Source organism: Miscanthus floridulus, chromosome 9 (assembly GCF_019320115.1).
Source record: "Miscanthus floridulus cultivar M001 chromosome 9, ASM1932011v1, whole genome shotgun sequence".
NCBI classification, from domain to species: domain Eukaryota; kingdom Viridiplantae; phylum Streptophyta; class Magnoliopsida; order Poales; family Poaceae; genus Miscanthus; species Miscanthus floridulus.
Window position 1 is genome coordinate 37423143 of NC_089588.1, and position 25741 is coordinate 37448883.

General features: G+C 44.7%; 1 long non-coding RNA gene across 1 annotated transcript; it reads right to left on the reverse strand.

Annotated features, from left to right (window-relative positions):
* Positions 1-13815: 13815 nt before the first annotated feature.
* LOC136482821 (uncharacterized) lies at positions 13816-14557 on the reverse strand. The gene is made up of 3 exons (XR_010765208.1): positions 14427-14557; positions 14056-14367; positions 13816-13983 (listed from the first exon to the last, which is right to left on the reverse strand). It is a non-coding gene; the product is annotated as an uncharacterized lncRNA (long non-coding RNA).
* Between the last annotated feature and the right edge of the window lie 11184 nt (positions 14558-25741).

The window sequence follows — 25741 nt, forward strand, 5'->3', positions numbered from 1 at the left end:
CAAAATAGATTGAAGAATTACCCAAGGTTGTATGGGGGCTATAGACTCAAATAAGCAGAGCCACCGAATACTCACCTTTCTTCCTGGTGTACAGATCAGAAGCTGTACTACCCGTAGACTTGATCTGGATGTCACTAAGGATAGAACAATACGACGAAGAAGAAGCAGAACACACCCGAAGATTAGAACTCGACAGTACAGAAGAAGTCAGAGTAAACGCTACCCTCCAATCAGCAAGATACCTCCAAGGACTGAGACGCCACTACAACAAGAACACCCAGTCTTGATCATTACAAGTTGGAGACCCTGTTCTAAGAAGAATACAAAAAACCGACGGACGCCATAAACTACTCAATCCATGGGAAGGTCCTTTTATCATCACAAAAGTCATCGGACCAAGCACATACAAGCTGATAACTGAAGACGGAAAAGAAGTCAACAATACATGGCACATCAGTCAGCTACGAAGATTCTACGCATGAAAACAACTCAAGGGAAAATATGTATACAAGACACAAGAGATCAACGATCATGATCAACAAAGATATCGCTCATCAACAACATATGTATTATTATGGCTTATCAACGATTCACGATGGTCTTTCCACAAAACATATGTCTTGTTATGACTTTCTCCAAAGTTGTCTTCACTAAGCAAAATGGCTGAAAAGACGCCTGAGCATACCGGTCGAGAGCAAAATAGCTGAAAAGACGCTTGAGCCCGCCGATGAGGGTAGCCAATAATCTAACACCCAAACTAAAAAGCAAAATGGCGGAAAAGACGCCTGAGCATACCGGCCGAGAGCAAAATAGCTGAAAACATGCTTGAGCCCGCTGATGAGGGTAGCTAATAAGCTAACACCTGAACTAAAAAGCAAAATGGCTGAAAAGACGCCTGAGCATACCGGCCGAGAACAAAAGAGCTGAAAACATGCTTGATCCCGCCGATGAGGGTAGCTAATAAGTTAACACCCGAACTAAAAAGCAAAATGGCTGAATAGACGCCTGAGCATACCGGCCGAGAGCAAAAGAGCTGAAAACATGCTTGAGCCCGCCGATGAGGGTAGCTAATAAGCTAACACCCGAACCAAAAAGCAAAATGACTGAAAAGATGCCTGAGCATACCGGCCGAGAGCAAAAGAGCTGAAAACATGCTTGAGCCCGCCGATGAGGGTAGCTAATAAGCTAACACCCGAACTAAAAAGCAAAATGGCTGAAAAGACGCCTGAGCATACCGGCCGAGAGCAAAAGAGCTGAAAACATGCTTGAGCCCACCGATGAGGGTAGCTAATAAGCTAACACCCGAACCAAAAAAGCAAAACGACTGGAAATAAGCCTGAACATAAATTAGAGCAATTTCAAGACAAGACCCTCCAGCTCCTTGTTCCAAATAGCAAGAGGCTCGGGGGCTACACTCAGAAGGTCCCAAGAAGCACCACACAGTTTTGCTCAAGAAAGCACTCAGACGACGCTTGTTCCCGCTAGACAAGGCTTGAAGGAACAAGATGATGCTTCCAGAACTCAACCATGAAGTGCTTGGGGGATTGCCGGTCCTAGGATATTTTTGCAACCAATGAGCCAAGCCAAGAAGAAGAAGCTAGAGATACCACTAAGTCTTTTTAGTACTAACAAGAACACAAAGTTTATCAAGACAACGGTCTATACCGGGTTGTTTACAAGTCATAGACAAAAGCCAGACAAGCACTCGACAAGTCAAGGAAGTCTATCAAGACACCAATCTACATATACCGAGTTGTTTACAAGACACAAACACTCAACAGATCAAGAAAGTTTGCCAAGACAATAATTTACCAAAGTTGAGTTGTTTACGAGACAAAGAAATACAGACAAAGAAGACATCAACAAAGATAAAGGATCTTCATTCAAGAAAGAGTATAAGTATTCTGTTACAAAAGCCAAAGTACAAAGGTCGATTACATTCAAGCATTGTCATCAGGAGTAGAGACATCAATGTTAAGATTATCTACAATCTTCCTGGCAAAGCCATTAACCTCAGGCTCCAACCTCTCAACAGCATCCAAGTACTCTTGGCTCTCGGCTTCATCGGCAACCTTGGACAAAGGAAAGTCCAGAGAAAGAACCCGGACCTAGGCAAGAACGTTCCTAGTACATAGATGGGCGCACCTCTTCACGAACTCCTGGAAACGAGTCGGCACTTGAGGAATAAATTGAGCCCAAGATTGACCGTCATCTGCTGGAGTTCGGAGAAGGTCAGCTACTGACCAAAAAGACTTCCACAAAGCATTCTAGTTATTAGTAGCCGTTGCCAACCTACCAGTCAAGTCTTGAATAGCTTTTTGGGCCTACATAAGATCCCTATCAGCTCCACGCCTAATCAACTTAGCAAGAGCGAGTTCTTCTTCAGCTCGAGTAATTACCTCCTCATCTTTGTTGTGGTTAGTGCAGATGAGCATCTTCATCTCCTCGATACCCTCCGAGAGCTTCTGCTTTTCAACTCTGAGAGCTGGGCGAAGCAACAAAAAACAAGTCAGCAGAAAGGGAATTCAGAATACAAAAGGAAACAAGTGGAACCTGCAATACCTTTGCACTCATTCTTCATGGACTCCACCGCAGCATCCTTTTGCTTCTCCACCTCTACCACCTGGGCATGAAGAGCTTTCTCCTCCTTCTGATGCGTCTGACGCTCAGTCTCCAGCTCGGCCCAACAGAGGTCAAGCTCTACCATTAGGGTACTCAGCTCAGAGGACAACTTTTTCTCGTTCTCATATGAGAAAAAGAAGCCGGTATGATCATGTGAAAAAGACTGAGCAAAAAGAGACAAAAAAAACAAGACATAAGGACAGAAGAAAAACGAACATCCAAAGAAGGAACGGCAGAAAAACTTACCTAGAGCTTCTCCCCAAAAGAAGTCACAAGGGTCGATAAGCTTCCCCAGGCGGCAGTTAACTCTGATAGTCGATGAGTGGCATCAAACTGCTGCACCACGTCATCAGCAAAAGGCGGACCACCAGACGCAAGAAAAGGAGAAGGAGAAGCCGGTCGAGGCGAAGAAGGCACGACCAGAGCAATCTCCTGGGAAGCCAAGGCCAATCCCTCAGATGAACCCGCCACCATGGCCACGGTCACTTCGGGAGCTGGCAAATCAGCAGCTGCGGACTCTGTCCCCCTCACAGCCACCTCGACGACCATGCATTCTGAGTCCTGAGACCCAGTACACAAGGGCGCACTAGAGGTTTGACAAGAAGTCAACTGGAGGCTCAGGGAAGATGAAGGCCTGAAAGATGACAAGGAAACCCATCAAAAAGAAAAAGAAAAAAGGAGAACAGAAATAGAGAAATAAAAACAAAATTCACTCACTCAGCTATCTTCTTCTTCATAAAACCAAAAGAAGACCTCGTAGGGGGAACCATGGCAGCAAAAATGTCCCCACCACTCAGCAGCAAGAGCGGCATAAATGGTACTTGAGCCCCGAAAGAATCCGGTACTGAAGCTATGGAAGAACTCAGTACAAGAGCTACAGAAGAACCCGGTGCAGGAGCCTCAGAAGAACTGGTACCCGACGACCGCCTGCTACAAGAGAACAAGACCAAAAGTCAAAACAAGAAGAAGGTTTCAACAACAGGAAAACAAGAAAAAAAAACTCACCGACGAGTAACGAGGGGAGCATCATCATCGCCTTCTTCCTCACTCTCAACCAAGGCCACCATAGCACCAGCTGAAAAAGGACAAAAGTACTCGGTCAAAGATATAAGCAAACAACAAAAGGACAGAGCATATTAATATGCTAACCTAAGAGCATGCTAGCTACAACTAGAGTACCTAGATGAGTACTCGTCTGACAGGACTTCTTGGCAGCAGATGGAGCAGAAGAAGAACTATCAGCTCGCCCCCTCTTTTCGACACTACGAGGGCCTCGAGTAACTAGACGAGGAACATACTCTTCATATACATCAGAAAATGCGAAAGAAACACCAGGAACCATTACGGCGGTTTGCGACTTACTAGTTAAAGAAGCCCCAGCAAGACTACCCCCAGCCCCCACGATGGCAGGGAGGTCGTGAAGGGGAATTGGGTCGACGAAGTTATGCCCCAATTCCTACAAAAAGAATAAGAAAACAAGACAAGGAAGATTAAGCAAAAATAGATACAGCAAAAAGAAATACAAAAAGTACCCGCACCAAGAGAAAACAACTTATAGCTAGAGGCAGGTTCTTCACACAGAACTCGAAGACGGTAAGCGGGACAATGCTTGCTCCTTTCAGCATCTTCTAAAGACACTCGAGTACCTTCTCGTTGGTCAACTCAAGGGTAGGGACCATGCGTGAAGGATCCTTAGCCCTAGAGTACTCGAAGCCAAAGTTCTCTCGCTCCTTCAGAGGCTAAACATGACGGCAAAGAAAACTCGAGACGATTCCGAAGCCGGTCAAGCCCCGCTGCTTTAGAGTGCTTATCCGCTCAAGGAACGGCTGGATAGCCTAGAGCTTGTCCGACATCAGGGAGTTCTTTTCCCACCGGTCGTTAACCGAGGGACCAGATCTAGAATGTACAGCAAGAGAAGGAATCAAATTGGCAGCATAGAACCAGTCAGCACGCCAATCCCTCACAGAATCAACCAGGTCATAGTTAAAGAACTTGCTTTTAAGACCCTGGCGAAACTGAATCCTGCAGCCGCCAAGAACATTGGTGTCTTCACGGCAGGGTTGAGGCTTCAGACGAAAGAAGTGATGGAAGAGAGAAAGAGAAGGAGGAATTCCAAGGAAAGCTTCATAGAGATGTACAAAAACAGAAAGATGGAGGACGACATTGGGAGTTAGATGGTTCAGACTAACCCCAAAATAACCGAGAAATTGATGAAGGAAGGCGGGAGCAGGAAGGCAAAGTCCAGCACGGATAAAGGAGATGAAAAGAATAATCTCACTAGGACCTGGAGCAGGGACCCGATGCTCGCCTGGAACTCTCCATTCAGCAATGCTCTTGCTCTGGATCAGACCATCGCTGGAAAGCTCGCGAAGCTAGTCTTCAGTCGTTGTCGGAGCCGGCCAAGCCTTCTAGGCAGCCCTCATGGCCACAAACTCTTGGTTCTTGATCACAGAAAGAGATGACTCCTCATCCACGAAGGTTGCCTGGGACTTGCTCGTGGCTTTCTTCCTACCCATGAACTAACGGAGGCAAAAAGGCACTAGGGAAAGAGAAAGCTTAGACGGTAGCGCTCAGATGACGGTGGCAATGGCGATGGTGGAGGTGCAAAGGCTAGGGTTTTCAAGGCAAAGGCAGGGTACCAAAGAAAAGGAGGAGAAAGGCCTTTAAATAGATTTTACACTGGTAAAAATGCGACCCACCAGGCCCATTTTAACACGGCATGAGTACGCAACAGTTCATTTACCGATGCAGCTAAAATGACAAACGTCTCAAATCCACACAACGGTACAGTTCAACAGGTAGATTTCAGACTTATCCATCTGTTGACACCGTTTTTTGCACGTGTCAAAATAATCGGAGTGGACTAATCGGCAAGGGGAAAGTTATTGAATACTTTGATAACCGATGAAAGCCAGCTTGTAAAGATGGTTGCCGATAGCTGGTGATGGTCGATGGAGAAGTTGATTTGGACTCGGACGTTGCCGATGAGGTTGGAGGTGTTGTTGTCAATGCCGATGAAGGGAGGCTGGAAGACTACTGCCGATGAAACAGGGAATATGCCGATGAAGGAAGGCTGGAAGACTACTGCCGATGAAACAGGGAATATGCCGATGAAGGAAGGCTTGAAGACTACTGCCGATGAAATAGGGAGTATGCCGATGGGAAGGAGGATAGTGAGGTTTCCATCGTAATTGAGGCGGACAGGGAAATAGATAGAAGTTGATTTCCTTTTCTATATTAGTTAGAGTATGATTCATGTAAGAGTCACGTGTTTCCTTAGATATGGGATTGGTGTCCTAGTTGTGTTTGGTTGTGTCTCTTTAGATCAGGGTATAAATATGGAGTAAGGGGCAATGTAAGAAAAGATATCAATCAACATCAAAACCAACTTTTACTCCTATTTGCATCTACTTACTTTTCGGCGACTTCGTCAATTTGCATACTTTTTTTCTTTTTTACGAGTTCTCATTGAATCGGCGAGCTGCATCGTTTCAGTGCGACCTTCGGCGATTCTCGAGTTCCGCGTGAGCACCTCTTGGCCGTGACTTCCGGGCGTATCGCTGTTGTCAGGACTAAAGTGTTCGTATCTTCATCCTTGTCGATTAACAGGTCAAATCGACTGGCACGCTTTGGATATCGATTCGGGTATTAGCCCTTTGTGTTTGCAGATCCACTTTTGCATCAACACATCTTTTGGCACGCTCGGTGGGACAAATCAATCAATATGTTCAATTCCGAGATCGATTCAGGGAACATTATCGCAGTATCAGAAGAAGATCTCAAGGAAGAACAGAGGCAGGCTATGGAAAAGGCTGTAGAAGAATACAAGCAGCTTTGTCTGAGATCATTTAGCTTGAACAAGAGTGGACAAGTCATCCAGAAGCAAGATTTGCCGTTGCCTCGGCAGGTTACCTTTGACTCCAATCCTGGTAAACTTCAAGAGATGGTTAATTCTGCAGTAAATCATGCTTTGATTAATCACTCCAGTGTGCTGTCCAATACTGTTCATAATGCTGTGGTTCGAACTCTCAAAGAAGGACAAGCGGCACCACATTACGTTGGGCCTGCCTATCATCAACCAGAGCCAGCATCTGTCAAAACTCCATCGGCTCCTTCGGCCGTTGTGGGTACAGAAGTTACTTCCCCTCCAGTATTGGCGGGCTCACCTAATGTTCAATCTACACCAATACAATCAGAACAGGTATTACCAGGAGGGCGAGTTCAGCTTAATACAGATCTATCGGCATCAGCTATGTCAGGCCCTGTGTCTCAGAATAGCTAGATTCCTACTAATTGGTGGGGATATGGCATGCCTCCAGAGTCATCTGCTTTCAATCCTAGATTACCTCAGGTGTTTGATGCAGTAGGGAGAGCGCCTATACCATCGGCCGTTTCGCCGATGGCTCAAGTGCCTCAATATGCCGCAACTACTTCTGTGCAACCAACTTCAGGAGGTTTCCAGATACCTATGGTTCAAACATTCAATTCAAGTCCATCGGCGAGCTTACTGCCGATGCAGCAGAAAGTCCCTGCTATAAGTCAAACTGGGGTTCAGTTCATGCCTCAAACCGGTTTTAATTATCCAACAATATCAGCAAATTACCAGCCATCGGTAAGTTTTGTACCGATGAGTTCTAATAATGATTGGTCAGGACAGTTACCTGTTCAACATACAGTTCAGCGAAATCAGCAGGTTGCAGGGATTCAACAAGGTCATATGCAAGCTGGTTTCCAGAATCAAGCATCGGCAGCCCAGCCGATGAATCCTTTCCAACAGGCTAATGGACCACAAGTAACGGCAAATATGCCGATTGCTGGAGATCGTGGGCCACAAAGATATGTGGAGGGATGTCAGCAGGCACCTGTAGAAATTCAACCGGTTCGTCAGCAGGAGGCTGATGCTTTTTGGGCCGATAAGATAGCAGAAATTATGAAGGATCAGTTTGGGATAAAGCCCAAGGTCAATACTTATTCTTATCGGACTCCATACCCTCCTGCATACGATTTAATTCCTCTCCCAAATCGGTACAAGGTACCGGATTTCACTAAATTCTCTGGGCAAGATGATACATCAACAATGGAACATGTCAATCGCTTCATTATTCAATGTGGAGAAGCAGCTAACAGAGATGAATTAAGAGTTCGATTATTTTCATCATCTTTGTCTGGATCAGCATTTACATGGTTCATTTTATTGCCACCAAATTCTATTATTACTTGGGTTGATCTAGAAAAACAATTCCATAAGTATTTCTTTGCTGGAATCCATGAAAAGAAGCTTACCGATTTAGTAAAATTGAGACAGCGTAATGATGAATCGGTAGAGAGCTTTGTGCAAAGGCTACGAGATGTAAAAAATAAGTGCTACAGCCTGGTGTTGGATGATCGGCAGCTTGCCGATCTGGCTTTCCAAGGGTTATTGCCACATCTTAAAGACAGATATGCTTCTCAGGAGTTTGAAAGCCTCAGTCATCTTGTGCAAAGGATCTCTGATCAAGATACTAGGGTTTTTGAACCTAAAAAGAATTGGAGTAAAAAGGTATCATTTGTTGAAGAAGTAGGAGATTCTGACTCTGATGAAGAACCAGTTATCGGCTTAGCTGAGTGGGTTAAGAATAAAAAGCCACTATCATGTCCCTTTGGTCAAAAAGAGCCAGAAAAGTTTACCTTTGATATCACCAAGGCCGATAAAATATTTGATCTTTTGCTTCAAGAGGGCCAAATTAAGCTGTCACCTAATCATGTGATCCCATCGGCAGAAGAGTTGAAGAAGATCTTGTACTGCAAATGGCACAATGCAACTTCACACAGTACAAATGAGTGCAAGGTATTCAGGCAACAGTTACAATCGGCTATTGAATCTGGGAGGATTAAGTTTGGTACTTCCAAAGCCCAGAAGCCGATGAAAATTGATCAACACCCTTTTCCAGCAAATATGTTGGATGCCAAAGGAAAGACCAAGGTTTTGACGTCAGAGGCTGCTGAGAAAAACGCGTCAGTGGACCCCCAACATCGGATAACTACCGATGATGCAAAAAGTAAGGGTTTGCTAGGAGAAAGCAGTAGTTCCAAAAATCCTCCTCGATCTGGCATTGTGATTACTCATCGGAGGCAGCAGGAGGGTTGGCGTCAACGTAATGACCGATATCGACAACAGCAAGAAGTGAGACGTCGGGAGGAATGGAATCGACATAAAGATCATTGGAGATGTCCGTTTTTTATCCATTGCTGGGAAGAAGGTATTAAATTGCCAACTGTTGAAAATTGCCCTGAGTGTAATGGTTATTACGGAGTCAATCGCTCAGGAAGGAGGTTTCAACTTGGTAATCAGGGTTCGTCTGTCAATGAGCCGATCAGAGGCAGAGCATCAGTGCACGATCGGCTGGGGGGCAGACTTAGTGTACATGAGAGGCTTGGTAAACGCGCTGGATATTTTCCAAGGAATCAAGAGGAGCTTGAGGAGATGGCAAACGCAAGAGTTCCCGATGAGGAAATATTCTACAGGGACCCTAATATACGTCGTGTAGAATCAACTAGGACTTGTTATCAGCCGGTTTGGAAAACCAAGTTTCCTCGATGGTGCCCAGAGGGTCTGACAAAGACGCAGAGGAGGAGGATGCAACGTGAGCGTCAGGAGGATTTATACCAAGAGGAAAATTCCTCCAATGAAAAGCCTGGTCGTCAGCAGTGGCAGGTAAAACACAAAAATAAGGGTCCATCGGCAGATGTTAATATGGTATTCATGTTGCCGATAGAGTTTTTGGCACTACCTGATAATGAGGAAGAAGTTGTTCTCTCTGATCAAGTAGCTCAGTTAACACTAGATCCAATGATGGCTGTTTTCGAGAAACCTACCGATGACGAGAGACAGCATCTTAAGGCTTTGTTTGTGAAGGGCAGAGTTGATGGGCAGCCTGTGTCTAAGGTACTTATTGATGGAGGGGCTGCGATTAATATTATGCCTTATGTGATGCATCGGAAACTTGGTAAGGGGGATCAAGACTTGACCAAAACCGATATGATGTTGAAAGATTTTGAAGGCAATGTGTCGCCGGCTAAAGGGGCAGTGTGCGTGGAATTAACCATCGGCAGCAAAACCTTGCCAACGACCTTCTTTGTTATCAACGGCAAGGGTGCATATAATCTGCTTCTAGGGAGGGATTGGATTCATGCTAATTGTTGTGTTCCTTCTACAATGCATCAATGCCTCGTACAGTGGATTGGGGATAAGATTGAGGTCGTCCCTGGTGATTCTTCTTATATCATCGCATCGGCAGAATCAGATACTTATGAGCGAACTAAATGCATATCAGGAGAAGCTTGGGAAAAAGAGTTCCTTAGAGTTGCTGATTATGAAATTCCACCGATCCAAGCAGTCGGTTCTGAAGAGGAGTTTTAATGGATAGGTTTGCCGATGACGGAAAATTAGGTCAAGGGTTCACATCGGCAGATGATTTAGTAGAAGTAGATATTGGTGATGGTGATAGGTCAAGACCTACTTTTATTAGTGCTAAGTTAGATTCCAAGTGTAAGCAGCGAGTAACAGATTTGTTAAAAGAATATAAAGATTGTTTTGCTTGGGATTATACTGAGATGCCTGGATTAGACCGATCGATAGTTGAACATCGGTTACCTATCAAATCTGGATTTCGGCCACATCAGCAGCCAGCGCGCCGATGCAACCCTAATGTACTTCCTGACATTAAGGCCGAAATAACTAAATTAATTGAAGCAAAGTTTATTCGGCAATGTCGATACGCAGAGTGGATCTCTAATGTGGTTCCTGTTTATAAGAAAAATGGAAAACTTCGTGTTTGTATTGATTTCAGGAATCTCAACAAAGCCACACCAATGGATGGCTATCCAATGCCGATTGCTGATTTGTTGATTGATGCTGCGGCTGGACATCAAATTATCAGCTTCATGGATGGTAATGCAGGTTACAATCAAATATTCATGGCTGAGGAAGATATTCCCAAGACTGCTTTCAGATGTCCAGGTCATGTGGGGTTGTTCGAGTGGATAGTCATGACGTTTGGTTTGAAAAATGCCGGTGCTACTTATCAAAGAGCTATGAACTTTATTTTTCATGAATACATCGGCACATTAGTGGAGATCTACATTGATGATGTAGTAATTAAGTCTGGAGATATCACAGCGCATTTAGCCGATCTGCGAAAGATACTGGAGTGCACAAGGAAGCATGGATTGAAGATGAATCCTAATAAATGTGCATTTGGTGTATCGGCAGGACAATTCTTGGGTTTTATGGTGCATCAGCGAGGCATTGAAATCAGTAGGAAGTCTATTGATGCAATTAACAAGGTGATTGCTCCTGCTAATAAGACTGAATTGCAATCTTTGATCGGTAAGATTAATTTCATTAGAAGATTCATATCTAATCTGTCGGGTAAGATCAAGGCTTTCAGTCCACTACTTAAATTAAAAGCTGATCAGGAATTCGTATGGGGAGTTGAACAGCAATTAGCCCTTGATGAAATTAATAAATATTTATCAAATCCTCCAGTGTTAGTTCCACCTCAACATGGGAAGCCTTTCAGGTTATATTTGTCAACTGATGATACAGTTATCGGTTCAGCTCTTATTCAAGAATTTGAAGGGAAAGAACGTGTTATTTATTATTTGAGCAGAAGGTTAGTGGATGCTGAGACGAGGTATTTGGCCATCGAAAAATTGTGTCTGTGTTTATACTTTTCTTGTGTCAAATTAAGGCATTATTTGTTAACTGCCGAATGTACGGTCATATGCAAAGACGATGTGGTCAAGTATATGCTGTCGATGCCGATGTTAAGTGGTAGAATCGGCAAATGGATTTTGGCATTATCAGAATTTGAACTACGTTACGAATCAACTAAGGCAGTTAAAGGGCAAGTGATGGCTGATTTTGTCACTCAGCATTGTAATACAGTGGACTTTCTGGGGATTGCTCCCTGGACACTTTTCTTCGATGGGTCCACATGTGGTGAAGGAGCAGGTATCGGCATTGTGTTAATTTCACCTCTAGGGAGGAAGTATGAGTTTTCATTGCCGATTGTTGCTACAGCAACAAACAATCAAGCTGAATATCAAGCCTTGATAAAAGGGTTAGAATTGCTGAAGGAGATACGTGCCGATGTTGTTGAAATCTTTGGTGATTCTATGCTAGTTATAAATCAATTGACTGGAAGTTATGAATGCCGAAGTGAAGCTTTGATTTCGTATTATGAAAGATGTTTGCAATTGTTGAAAGGATTTAGAGGTTTTCGTCTTGAACATATCTCTCGATTGCATAACGAGGAAGCTAATCGACTAGCTCAGCATGCTTCAGGGTATCAGCCTATTCAGGAAGTGCTAACATCGGCAGTTGATACCGATGACTAGAGGAAAGAGATTGTCGATTATTTAAAGGATCCACATAGAAAGGTTGAGAGACGTATAAGGTTCCAAGCTACCAAATATGTGCTCCTCGATGATGAATTATATTATCGAACTATAGATGGAGTTTTACTTAGATGTGTTAGCAATGATGAATCGAAAAGCTTGATGGGTGAAATTCATGAAGGAGTATGTGGGGCACATCAATCGGCTTTCAAGATGAAATGGATGATCAGAAGGAATGGATACTATTGGCCGACTATTCTTGAAGATTGTTTTAAGTATTTTAAAGGATGCCAGGAGTGTCAAAAGTTTGGTAATATTCAAAGAGCGCCTGCATCGGCTATGAATCCTATAATCAAACCGTGGCCGTTCCGGGGATGGGCTATTGATCTCATTGGTTAGATTTATCCGCCATCGAGTAAAGGACATAAATTTATCCTGGTTGCTACCGATTATTTTACAAAGTGGGTTGAGGCAATTCCTTTAAAAAAGGTGACATCGGTCAATATGATTGATTTTGTGAAAGAGCATATTGTTTACCGATTTGGTATTCCTCAGACTATCACTACCGATCAGGGCACTATGTTTACATCAGGAGAATTTGATGAGTTTGCTGTAGGTATGGGAATTAAAATTTTAAATTCTTCTCCATATTATGCTCAAGCTAATGGTCAAGCTGAGGCTTCTAACAAAGGGATCATCAAACTCATTAAGCGCAAAATTGAAGAAAATCCTAGGAGGTGGCATACAGTATTAAATGAAGCCTTGTGGTCATATCGGATGTCATGTCATGGTGCAACCAAAGTAACGCCTTATCAGTTAGTATATGGACACGATGCAGTATTGCCTTGGGAAATTAAGGTTGGCTCTAGACGAATACGTTCTCAAGATCAGCTGACAGCCGATGATTATAATACTCTTATGAAGGATGAGTTGGAAGATGTGGCGGGTCATCGGTTAAGGGCTTTAGTTAGTATCGAAGAAAATAAGAAAAGAGTAGCTAGATGGTATAACAAGAAGGTGAAAGTAAAAGAGTTTGCCGATGGAGATCTGGTCTGGAAATTGATTTTACCGATTGGGACTAAGAGTTCAAAGTTTGGAAAGTGGTCTCCTAATTGGGAAGGTCCATATCGGATAAATCAGTCTGTTCCTGGTAATGCATATATTTTAGAAACCCTCGAAGGGGTTGTGTTTCCCAGAGCGATAAATGGAAAATATTTAAAGAAATATTACCCTAGTATCTGGATAGATGCATAAAAGTATAAAGTGCCGATACAATAAATGAGATTACACGTTCAACAAGGATTGGATAGCTAATATCGCACGCAGGCGAATCTGGTCGGCTTCCTCCATTTCCTTGATATCGTCATCGGCGGTACCCTCCACAGGCTTGAGTTTTTTCTTCATGGCTAAAGCTTTGCGAGCTTGGATATCTCTTTCTTGCTGAAGGGTCTTGATGGCATCGGGTAGCTGGCTTTCTTCTTGTTGGGCATGAGTTAAGGCTGCCTCAACTTCTTTCAGTTCAGCCAATAGAGCCATCTTCCTTGCTGATAAATCTAAGATTTTCTGCTTAAGTTCAGCGCCCGAAGTCTGTAAGTTGCCGATGCCCTTGTGCTTCTCATCGGCAATCTGTTTCAGTTGTAGCATCTCTTCTTTGAGTTGAGCCTGAGCTGCTCTATCGGCAATGCGCTGAGCGGCCCGTTGATATTGCAGTTGGCGGCTTTCCAGGTGAGCTGCTGGGAAGACTACTTCTTCAACATCGGCAGGGACCTGGCCCCGAATTGTTTTGAAGATTGCCTTTGCGGGGTCCGAGTCATCTACCAGTTGGGCGGTACCTTGTTGTAGCAAGTTCAGGAGGGTTTCCAACTTGGATTTAGTCTCTGCCGATATTGTTCCCAGTGCAAGGGAAGAACTTGTCTCCTCTCCATCGTCGTCAGAAATATCAATGGCAAAGGAAAATAGGCTGTTCGGGGAGTCTTGTTCCTGAGAGAGAGAGAGGGAGATCAGTTAGGGGTAAGTATGAGTATTGTAAATCAACTAGGCTGATCGGTTTACCTGTTTCAAGGCAATTTCTTGTGCTTGACTGGAGGAAGCAACCTGGAGTATGTCGTGTGGGGGATCGGCTGAGCTTGCCGATGGGATATCCTCTGTGACTTCATCGATGGTGGGCTCTTGAGGTATGACGGCCGATGACATTGGGGCAGATGTAGGGATCGGCATAGACCTTTGTCGTTTTGGCTGTGCTTCAGTATCTGTTGAAGCTTTGCGTTTTGCTTGGGCATCGGCAACGATGGGCTGGGGGGCATCGACACTTGTTGGTTGTGAAGCTTGGACATCTGGTACGTTTGCCGATGTACCCAATTGTTGCTGCAAAACAAGTATAAGAGATGATATTTAACAAGTAAAATGTAAAGTCAAGAAACTACCTCTGAAGGTTCATCGAAGGAAGTGGTGCTTGATATCGGCGGAATTGCCGATGACGATCCAGTAGTAGCTCTTACCCCCTGATGATTAAGGTTAATACAGTTTGTGATCGGCATAAGTAAAAATAAACGAGGTTGTTACCTTAAATGCTTTGACCAAGGTTGTAGCAGCAGCCGATGGAGTAGCCCTGGATGTAGCCAATTTGGACTTGGAAGTGATGGTCTTGGTACGAATCTTCTGGTGGGTCAAAGCGGCTAAGGTGGGAGCGTTGTAGCCGATCAGCGATGTTGGGAAAATAGGCCGGAGATTGAAGGGTTTCCCACTTTTGCTCACCGATGGTGCTGGGTTGTTAACCTGTTACAAGAGAATCGGTTACTGATATATGAAGGGAAAAGCAGAAGGGAGTTAAAGGAAACTTACCGCGTCGTCAGGGATGGCGTATTCAGGGTCGATCATGTGCCGATATGTGTGAGCAGAAGTTGCGAACAGTTGTTCTTTCCACTCTTGCCACCATTGCTTATATGACTCGGTGATGAAAGATATTGGTGTCCAGGTGGATATATCAACATCTGTAGTATCGGCATCGGGGGAGAGTTATACTACCTTGTTCCAATCTGTTCCGCAGGTGATTGTTTCCCTGGGTTTGATCACATCGGCAAAGCAGAGTTTGATTGGCAATTGCCCAAAAGCCAATTGGCGGGATACTGCCGATGGGTTGTAAAATTCATAAGTAATGTTGGTGTTTTTCCCGCTGCCGAATGTGTTTACTGGAATTGCCCTGGGAGTAATGATAGCCATCATGAGCTCATTATCTTGATTCAGAGTGTTATCGGCAAAGTTGAAAAGAAGGGGGAATCTGTTGTCTTCGTCAATATAAGGCACCCAGGCCCTATGATCACGAGAAAGACCATTGTAGAAGCTTTGAAAGAATCTGCCGATTTGGTCTTCGTTGGCTTCTGTTCCAGGAAGGACAATTATGGCTTCACCAAAATTGAGGGGTGAGCGTGTTGCCGATTCATCATCCCCAAGCACATAGTCTTCAGCAATTTCTCGTGGGAATTGTTGAGCAAAAAAGTCCCATTGCAAACGTTTGTGCATATGGGCATTCAGCCACATGTTGATAAACCACCACGGGCCTCCCAGATTGCCGATGGGTTCGCCGAGCAAAAGTTTCTGAGACACTTGATGAAGAAGATGATAAGTGGAGCTCAGAAGGTATCGGCCAAGAGGAAACCTTACGCCATTAGCCAAAAGTTCAGCTGCAGGGAGGAAGGCGTTGGTTGGTCCTACTGATCGACCACAGAAGATGAATTTTTCCAACCACATATTCAGGAATGTGGCATGTTCCCTCTGGTTAACTGTCCCGGTCTTCTGGTATTCTTGAATGTATCCTGTCCAACCGCCGATGTTGCGGGTATTTACCCTGTATTCAGGCTTTCTACCATAGATGGAGCCTTCATCGGAGTTGAGATGTCCAAGCCAGTAAGCATATGGATATCGGCAAGGGTAGGAGTGGCTGGGCCATGTCCAAACATAAAAGTATTGGTCGTGTCTGACCAGAAATAAGCAGCTGCAATCATCATTGATTCATTTTTCTGCATATCGGCAATAGATAACCTAATGCATTGGTCTAATCTTCGTTCTGCCCAGTGTACTTGCATCGATCTATTAACTCTCAAGTACCAATCTTTCCACCCCTTGGTGGTTTTGGGCCAAGATCGGAATGTGTCTTTCCACAAATTCAGAGAAAAATTTTGGGCTCTAAAGGGGATTCTGTTAACCTCTGCATTGATCAGATCGGTTGGATCTGGGTTGCCCATTGGACCGAGGCATTGGACGTGCGGTTGATCGGTTGGGATAATTAATTTGTTGCGCAGTTCCTAAGGTTATAGAATCCAGAGAACAGAAGAAAGGAAAAATCACCGACTGAATGAATTTGCGAAAAAGATTAAAGTAAAGGGTAATGGAAGTGGAGCGAACCGCGGGGACGTCGAAGTTGATGGCCATGGTCCTGAGGAAACTTGAAGTTAGCGCCGGAGAAGGGTTCTCCTTGGTTGAGGTCGCGCGGTTGTTCGTCGGAGTCGCCGCCGGAGAGAGAAAATGCCAAGGATTGGAGGCTGAAAGTAGAAAATGAGGGTTCCGGAGAAATCTATTTATAAGCCGCCCGGAGTAAGGGTATTTTGGACTTATCTCTATATCGCGCGCATATAGGTCGAGACGGTTCAGAAGGATATGGTAACTGTTCGCACGATAATCAGGGGATTGTACAGATGAGTTGATGACAAGTAATCATGACTTGGAAGGGATATCGATACAGGATATTTTAATTCTGAAAATGGCAGCATTATCATGTTAAGATCTTGCCGATGGGTTATTGCTTCGGTATCTTAACCATAATCAGGGCAAGAGTGGTTGGCGATTGTGCGATATTTACTGAAGTGCGTGAATCAAGACTAGATTTGATTGGATTTGATAACAAATCAAGTTTTGGCTTGGAGAATGAGTTACGGTAATCGGGCGAAGGCAAGCGTTATCTGGAGTAAATTTCGGAGCATTAATGGTTTTATACTCCGAAATTGGGGGGCATGTGTTGACACCGTTTTTTGCACGTGTCAAAATAATCGGAGTGGACTAATCGGCAAGGGGAAAGTTATTGAATACTTTGATAACCGATGAAAGCCAGCTTGTAAAGATGGTTGCCGATAGCTGGTGATGGTCGATGGAGAAGTTGATTTGGACTCGGACGTTGCCGATGAGGTTGGAGGTGTTGTTGTCAATGCCGATGAAGGGAGGCTGGAAGACTACTGCCGATGAAACAGGGAATATGCCGATGAAGGAAGGCTGGAAGACTACTGCCGATGAAACAGGGAATATGCCGATGAAGGAAGGCTTGAAGACTACTGCCGATGAAATAGGGAGTATGCCGATGGGAAGGAGGACAGTGAGGTTTCCATCGTAATTGAGGCGGACAGGGAAATAGATAGAAGTTGATTTCCTTTTCTATATTAGTTAGAGTATGATTCATGTAAGAGTCACGTGTTTCCTTAGATATGGGATTGGTGTCCTAGTTGTGTTTGGTTGTGTCTCTTTAGATCAGGGTATAAATATGGAGTAAGGGGCAATGTAAGAAAAGATATCAATCAACATCAAAACCAACTTTTACTCCTATTTGCATCTACTTACTTTTCGGCGACTTCGTCAATTTGCATACTTTTTTTCTTTTTTACGAGTTCTCATTGAATCGGCGAGCTGCATCGTTTCAGTGCGACCTTCGGCGATTCTCGAGTTCCGCGTGAGCACCTCTTGGCCGTGACTTCCGGGCGTATCGCTGTTGTCAGGACTAAAGTGTTCGTATCTTCATCCTTGTCGATTAACAGGTCAAATCGACTGGCACGCTTTGGATATCGATTCGGGTATTAGCCCTTTGTGTTTGCAGATCCACTTTTGCATCAACACCATCCAACACCATGGTAGAATTATCATATCACCACAAAAAGAACTCATCAACAATGAAGCAAAGAAGGGTTATCTCATAAGGAGCGCAACAACCCGGTCCTTACAGAAAGAACTCAGAAATCTCATCAACAACCAAGACAACAGGAAAATAAGGAATTTCAACTCAGAAGACAAGATTCTTTCCATTATAACTAGTTTCAAAAATAGAAGATTACACATCTAACGAGACCCAGCAAACTCGGTACCACGAAAAGCAAAGTAGCAAAGAGGAACCCAGACACGGCTAGGCTCTGGAACGACTACGTGTTCCAAATTGCTACTTGGAAGGACAAACCACCCTTGGCTACACTGTTTTCTTCAAAGGACGGACACAGTACATCCAAGGCAGAAATCAGCAGCATGGCAGGACAACATGGAGCAGAGAAGGCCAGCATGCATCTGTCTACCCAAGACCGATGTGATGCTAGATATGGTGTTGATCTGCACCGGACAGTCTTAGGGCAGGCGACGGGGATCAACCCAGAACTGCCAGATGAAGGAACGAAGCCCACATCACAAGACTTCCTCCAACTACCGCCATGTACATCCTGGTACATTGCTGCTGCGGGATTAGCCTACCTCTAATCCCTATCACAAGACTCCCTCCAGCTATGGCAAGACACACAAGAACTGCAAAAATACGCCCGGGGGCTGCTCTACTTCACAAACTACCATATTCATGACTACAGAGACTTCAGAACAAGCAACAAAATGCTCAATGAATCAAAATAGCACTCCAGAAGGGTATTTATAGACCAAAGGAGTGGTGCACATGGACCAAGAGCACAAATGAAACAAGCCCAACAAAGGACACAGTGAAAAGACAGAATTCAATGAAAAAGGACTCATGCGTGAAGGAACAGTACTCAAGGACAAGCATATTCGAAAGGATATACCAACACTGTACAACTCGTGAACAAACAGCATTCACACTCAACAACCACCATACAACTACATATAATAATAGCAGACTACCAGAGAATATGCCAGGACCCTACATCCGAGTTCTTCATGAACAAAACAACAAGGATATATGCTCGGGGGCTGCAACAGGAGAGGTATATAGTTCTTTCGAAGAACTCAGATTCAAGACCCTCAGTGAGTGCACTTTTTCATTCAAAAAAGCGCACGTCACCAAGAGGACTACTTCAAGACAACAATTTCTCAAATAACATAAGATTCAAGACCCTCCAACTTTTTGTTCCAAATAGCAAGAGGCTCGGGGGCTACACTCAGTGAGTGCACTTTTTCCTTCAAAAAAGCACACGTCACTCAGAAGAATTCTTCAAGACAGACGACTTCAGGACCACACAATAAAAAGAACCTAGAAATAGCCATATCCGAGCTCTTTTCGACAAAAAAACCCGGATATAGCTAAATCCAAGCTCTTTTCGACAAAGAACCCGGGTATATACTCGGGAGCCCTTCGATGAAGAATCAAGGCGATTTCAAGAAAAGACCCTCAAGCTCCTTGTGCCAAACAGCAAGAGGCTCGGGGGCTACATCCAAATGGGAGTACTTTTTTCTTCAAAAACGTACACGCCACGTGAAGATCTCATGAAGCGCTACACGGTTTTGCTCAAGAAAGCACTCGGACGACGCTTGTTCCTACTCGACAAGACTTGAAGGAACAAGACAAGGCTTCCAAGAACTCAACCATGAAGTGCTCGGGGGCTTGTCGGTGTGGGACCCACGGGATACCTCGCAAGAAAGGGAAAAGAACTAGTCTAACTTGGATTCTTCCCCTATAATCTTAGCAGTAGTATTATTCTGTAATCCTACTAGGAACTCTCATTGTAAACCGATTAGGACTCTGGCCTCCTGACTATATAAAGGAGGGTAGGGCTCCTTGGATAGGGAGTTCAAGAGAACAATTGTACAACACAACACTTTACGATCAATCTAACGCAAAGGCTAAGGCCGACTAGATGTAGGGCTATTACTCGATTGAAGATTGAGGGCCCGAACCAGGATAAATCGACTGTCTCTTGCGTTAACCATCAAGTTCCGCATACGCTGAAGCCCGAACAAACTGCCCCGGGGACCCCCATGGCCGGCTATCGGTGGTAAAACATCGACACTCCCCTTGTCTGCTGCTTGGGGACTCCCATCGCCTGTTGTTGGGGAACTTCCTCCATCCCATCAACTGTTCCTCCACGCACATGCTGCATGGAGGCGCCTTCGTGCTCGGTCAAGGAGCAACTGGAACTTCATCGTCATTCGACCATTTGAACACCGTAGTCCTTTGTGTCTAAGTGGTCTGGTCACCACCAAGCGAGATGCCGCCCGGCTTGAGGGGAGCGGCGCCCACCATCTTTCTCTTCTTCTGGGTCGGCTCATCTGCCGCTGCCCTCTTACCCCAGATTTTCTCTGACACCGGGGATGGACTCTCTGATGATATGCTGACGGCTTCCTCCTCAGGTTGCGTCGGTGGCCAGGCATCTACCACCTGTGGCCAATCACCCCTAGGCATGCCCGAGAAGTACACTGCTCTTTCCTATGAATGGATCTTCACATGAGTGAATCAGTCCACTGCTCAATAACGATAGAAGAAAAAAAGCATCAGGAACAAATAATTGAGATATTTACCTAAGGAGGCAGATTCCTGCAGTTAAAGGGCTTCGTATACCCTGACATGCTGAATGAGGCAAATGAAGCGAATATCTCTGTAGCCCTCTCTTGCACAATGTCCCTTGATAGCATCTTCGACCTCTCTCGGGTACCTTCGGTCTCCCCTTTGAACTCAAAGGCGGAGTGGGCCCTCTCCTTACAGGGCTGGATGTGGCGTAGTATGAAGCTCGCCGCCACCAGTCCACTGTTGGTCTTCATGCCCTTTATTAAGCCAAGGAGCTCCCTCACTTGCTCCAAATCAGCACTGCTTGGCATCTCTGACCAGCACTTCTGGCTCTCCGGTATGTGGTCAGCATTGCAGCGGACTACAGGGTGGCTCTACTTCATGTAGAACCACTTGGTGTTCCACCCCTTCAGCGATGTGCTTAGTAGAACAGTAAGGTACTCCCCCGCCACTCCATCGCATAGCTAAAGATACACTATGCCAACCACTTTGGAACCACCGCCACCTCTCTTCTTCAGCCAGAACAGGTGACAGAAGAGATTGAAGTGTGGAAGGATTCCGAGAAACGCCTCACAAAAAAGGATAAAAATGGATATGTGCATTATTGTGTTTGGGTGGAGGTTGCACAGACTGACTCTCCAGGATTCCAACAAATCCCTCAAGAATGGGTGTATAGGAAATCCCAACCCATGCCAGAAATAATCTTCAAACACTACAACTTCGTCGGTATGAGGCATGGGGAAGGGCTCACCAAGGGCTAGCCGCCATCCGATAGTGACGCGGTCAGGAAGAACACCTAACTCCACCAATCTATTGAGCTTCGCCTCTCCCATTTGTGATGGCACCCACTCTTCGTCACACTAGATTTCGGCGCTCACCTTCTGGGGGCTCATCTTCTTCGATTTCGCAACTCCTTTCTTTGGTGCCATCTCTCAAATCTGGTTAGGGTTTGGCGGTGGAAGCAAGTGTAGATGTGAATCTGGAAATGCAATGGCTGAGGACGAAGATGAAATGACAAAGGGGCAAAGGTAGGAGCATGGGGTGCGGTAGCGCAGTTATAAAGCACTCCCCCACCTTTTCGCATTTGAGGGTTTTTGGGAAACCATTCCTGTGAGTTGCATTTCTCCGAATTCTCCGCAACTAAAGATGAGCCATTACCTGGGCCTTCGCGTAACCCTGGCCCATATCGCTGATTTATCTCCACAATTTGTTACGGTCCGCCGAATATTCACCGACATCTCCACCAACCATTAAGGCTCAGTAATTACTACTGTACAGCCATTACTCTGTTGTTTTCTCCATGATTCTATTTTCTCCAAGTTGACTGTTGTTTCTGACCCTGGCACCACGTGACCATGTCACCTACTATCAGACTCAGGGACTAAGTGGGCACACTTCACCTTGCAGTGAATGTGTTTTTTCTCATTTCAGGGCTATGCCCGAGGATTGGCTACCTGCTCGATTGATCTTCTACTTTTCTTCTACTTTGGACCCTGGCACCACATGACTATGTCATCTACTGTCAGGCTTGGGGACTAAGTGGGCACACTTCACCTCGCGGAGAATGTGTTTGCTTTATTCTGGAAGACTCCACACCTCTTGAAGCTGAAGAAGACTATCTCCTTTTCTCATGGTCGGACTCTAAGTGGGCACACTTGGTCCACTGCGAAGAAAATTTTGATTCTAAACTTGAGCTCCTTAAACCATTATGGCAAGCCATACTTGGGTAATACTACTCGGCTATGGTTCACGCTGCTCGACAACTCATCATGGTGGTTGGACCATGAGTTTGACTGCTCGGCTTTGTTCGCACCTACTCAGACAAGCTCAAGATGGCATTGCACAAAGGGTACAAGGCGCTCGAGGACTAGCTGTGGGGGGTATGACCCCGGATACCCATGGCAGACCACATGGGTTGCGCCCCCAGGGGTGGCCCATCCCACAAGACGAAGCCTTGCAGGGCATGACTCTGCTCAACACCTCCTGGAAGACACCGAGAAGATATCCTGAAGATACTACGAGATCTGTTAGGATACGTATGATCCTAAGATTTCTATAATCTGTTATTACTTTCTAGTTATCTCTTAGATCTAACCGACTTGTAACCCTGTCCTCCGGACTATATAAGGTGGGCGGGGACCCCCTCCAAACTCACGTAATATCATACGATAGCTAATACAAACCAACATACCATAGGAGTAGGGTATTACGTCATACTGACGGACAGAACCTTTCTAACTCATGTGTGTCTCTATTGCCTTCTTGTTCTTGATTACACGCCTCTCTATTGATCAATCTACCTTCGTGGGATACCCCTCGAAGGACTGCCGATGATATTCTATCGATAGAAACACTTGCTGCATATTACCTTCCTTGACCAGAAATATCTACCATGAATCCTAATTAAGTCCAGGAACATTTATCATGCAAAGCTATGCTTAGACTGGTAGAAGTCGGGTGATTTCCTGTCACCTGCGAGCTATAGGTGATAACTTGATCCCGGTTGGCTATATTGTGCTATCATGGAACATAACCGGGTATTGTTAAATAAATGGAGACCGGGCGGAGTCTCATGTTGTAGTATCATAGTGATTTCATCTGTGTCATTTAAGGACCAGCCATTGGAGGTCTATCTTGTCAGGTTGAACGCACGCCTCTCACATAGTTAGCCGGATAAGTCATTCCGACTGCGAAGCCGAGTAGCTCAACTCAGGCTGGGGACACGAGCAGTTAAAGTGCACACCCTAAAGGCAGTAAGGATGTGTGGAGAGCCAATGGCATAAGCCCAAGGGTGGGTTAGAGTATTGAGCACCCTTGGTAGATTGGTTGTATATTTGAGGGTGCGGCGCTAGTCCTACCGCGATTGTACTTGAGTTGTCCCAAAGGTGACCTAATGTGACCCCGATGAGGGAAGCATGGGTGTGTGTATTAGGAATAATTCCCCAGCTGGGTTGGAATCAATTCGAATCGCCATCTCTCCCAGATTGTGAGAACTGACAGGAGTACACTTCATCATAGTAAATGATGGAAATGTTGGTTATGAGATTATGAAAGAACTCAATTGGATATGGTTATTATTGTGATGACTTAATGGTACCAACATGTTTGGCATAGGATAGTTGCTAATCTAGTATGAGATAGGATTAATAACTGGTGAGTCACAATTAAAGATATGTTGGATAACTTATGTTTTTTCTGCAAATAATGTCTACCAGCTCTACTTATAAAGCCTTGCATACTCCTTGGTGTCTTAGTATATTAGTTGGACGGGTAAGTCTAGCTGAGTACCTTCTCATACTTAGGGTTTTATTCCCATTGTTGTAGATAATGTTATGTATCACGGCTACTGCAAAATTGCCTTGCTCCTATAGTAGATGAGGACTAGGACCATGGGTAATGGTCATTCTGTTTATCATCTCACCCTTGTGCTTTTGGTTGGAGATGATTATGAAACTAGCTTTGTATTAAACTACGTGTGATATTGATGTTAAACTACTTTGCTTCTGGTACTTTCAAACTTGGTTTGTAATAATTATCCGAACTCTGATGTATGAGAACTACTTGTGAACTGTGATGTAACATGTGACGGGTTGTGTTGAATCTCTATGATCTTGGTTTGTATATTGGTTGTTTGAGATCCTTCACGATTTCTTTGGACTACCGGGTTTATATGGGCTCAAGTATGACGGTTTGATCGCTTAGGTGATTGCTATTGTACTTGTGCTCTTATAAATTGGACGGTTCTATGACTGCTGGCATCAGAGCAAGGATTCAACATTAAACTTGTCATATGTGTATTTAAAAACAAAGGTTTTGTGTTACAAAAATCTAAAGCGTGCCAGTGGTCATCTCCTTTATGCCCAGTTCAGGACTTTTAGGTGGCTATTTAAGTACTAACATGGGGGGTTTTACTTTCGTCGTCCATATGGCGTGCTATTGTATGGATGTCATTCACTTGAGTGGTAATATATGGATCAAATGCCTCTACGCCAAGGTAAGAAGGTAAGTTGATGAGTGGCATGACCGCAAGATGTGAGCGTGCGGTCGGGGAGAGCTAGTTTTGATACGGCTATATATGCATGCTCGCATGTGTGTATGGTGCATATTTAATTATGGGTATAAATTGTCATCGGGTAGCTTTGATACGGAAGTATATGTATGGGTATATATATGGAAGTATTTAGTTGCAACCTAGAGCCCAGATTTACATTTTTGTACTTATATCTGTTGGGTTGGGCTAAAATTAATTGTCTGCAGGTACACTAACAACGAAACATATAGTTCATTTAGTTATGATTATATTGAGAGAACATATGTATGCCATCGCGTATGTCGTTAGGAATTATTTTTCTAAGTTTGTGAGGACATACGGAACGAGCATACATCATGATACACCATTCATTCATGTTCCTGCATTGTTTCCCCCTTAAATGATATTATGTTAAGCAACTCATATCTATCATCGCATTGTCTCACTGAAGTGTAACCTTTTGTTATAGATGGCAGCCCCTAGAGCTCCTGTTGCTGATACCTTTCTGGCATTGTTTGGGACTCCCACCTTACTGTGGCGGGTGCTGAACTCTATCGGGTACACTGAACCGCCTCAATGCTTTTGGAGGGAAGTGGTAACTAAAGGACAGAGGTGGTATGATGTGCGAGTCACTGTTGTGGCCCATGAGGACAATCCTCAGTGGCAAGGGTGGAGTGTAGACTTAGATGGACAGACCCCGTGGGAAGGTGCCCAAGTGGCAGCATTTGAGGTTCTCAGTAAGATTTGTCATGAATTCGGGGATGAGCTTGTGAATGGGCTAATTGGATCTTTTCCCCCATGTCAATGCATCATAGACCATTTGGGCCCAGCAAGGCGGTAATGCTTTAGTCAGAGACAGGGATGAAAGGGCTGTAAGCAGTAATGCTGCAATGAGTGCTATGTATGCAGTCATGAGAATGTTTTATTCATGCCAAGATAGCTACATCAACTACATGCTAGAGCTCCAAAGAGCATAGGCCGCACAACGCATGATGCAAGCATGTGTGCATAGGCACTATAGGGCAATCAGGGCAGCTCAGCATGAGATAGATAACTTTGGGATAGCCTTAGTAGCTCATCGGTGGTAGTTTGGCCTTGCAGTGAGAGAAAGAAATGCAGCAAGGGATGAATTATAGGGTGTCCATTCATCTTGCTAAAAATAGAGAGGCAACTAGGGCCAGGACAGTATTCTAGGCTGCTAGGCAGGCCATTGAGTT